This window comes from Urtica dioica, chromosome 3, assembly GCF_054948205.1.
Source record: "Urtica dioica subsp. dioica isolate 48M chromosome 3, U.dioica_male_clone48M_v1_H2, whole genome shotgun sequence".
Classification (NCBI taxonomy): domain Eukaryota; kingdom Viridiplantae; phylum Streptophyta; class Magnoliopsida; order Rosales; family Urticaceae; genus Urtica; species Urtica dioica.
In genome coordinates, this window is record NC_142758.1 from 45275538 (window position 1) to 45276844 (window position 1307).

The window sequence follows — 1307 nt, forward strand, 5'->3', positions numbered from 1 at the left end:
TTTAATTTGATTTATGTTATTATTTAGTTAGAATTTGGTATTTATTTGAAGTTAGGAAGAATTTGTATTGGATTTTAGTATATTGGATTTGAATTCGTTTTATTTTAGTTTGATATTGATTTGAAGTTGTATTTGAGTTGGAATCGGATTGGATTTGAGTTAGAAATTGAGATTATGTTTTGAATTTTGTATATTAGATTCCATGTCGTCCACTACTACTACTTCTAGCGGTAGTGGTAAAAGAAAAATTAGAAGACAACTAGCGCTTAACTCCGATGAACAAGGAAAACGAAGAAACACTCTTATGGGTCGGGTTAATAAGGCTAAAACACATGGTAAAAAAATTCCGGTACAATTTGATGATAAAGGGCAACCAATGGGTAAAGAGGATGATGAGTTGTCGAGTTACTTTGGCGTGTTAGCAAGAGAACACGTTCCACTTTCGATGCGTGATTGGAGATGTAAAGACAACGCCCAAATTAAAGAACGGATTTGGAACGAAATGCAAGAAGGATTTACGATTCCTATCGAACAAAAACACGATTGCCTTATGAGAGTCGGAGAAGCGGCAAGGTTATTTCGTCATGAGATATACAACGATCTACTCAAAGACATAATCAACGAACCAATCGCCTTAAAGAGACCGGCTTGTATTTTGAAATTCTATACAAGTATCACCGAAGAAGATTGGATAGCATTTGTTGAGTATAGACGAACCGAAATGTTCAAACAAACATCGGAACATGGGAAATCAAATATCGGAAAAAGTGTGTACAAATCTCGAACGGGCCGAAATGGATATCAAAAGCTTGATCAAGAAAAGGTTATATTCTTTTTTTTTCTTTTAGTTATTCCAAATGTTGCAATTATTTTTTAATTTATTATAAAATTACTTCTTACTAGCATGACGAAACGGGAGAATGGCCTACGAAAGAGGAACTTTGGATTGACTCGCGAATGAAAGATGTAGATAACTACAAGGATGAGAAAGAAAAATTGATGGGAGAAAAAATCGTAAGTTCTTTACCTTTGTTATAACAATTAACCTTGTAATTTTATTTTCAAATAATTTTATGTGTAGAAAACGTTATCACAACAAGCATCGCAAGGGACATGGTTGCCGGAATCGGGAAAGAGCGTTTTGCAAGAAGCTTTGGGAACGTCGCGAGTTTGCGGTCAATCCAAACACACGTCGCGTTTTAAGTACTTTGTTCCTCCAACGCCCAACGAAGAAGTAATGAAGATGCGTCGGGAAATGAGCGAGTTAAAGTCTTTGGTGATGAAGGCCTTCGGTGGAAATGGTAGGA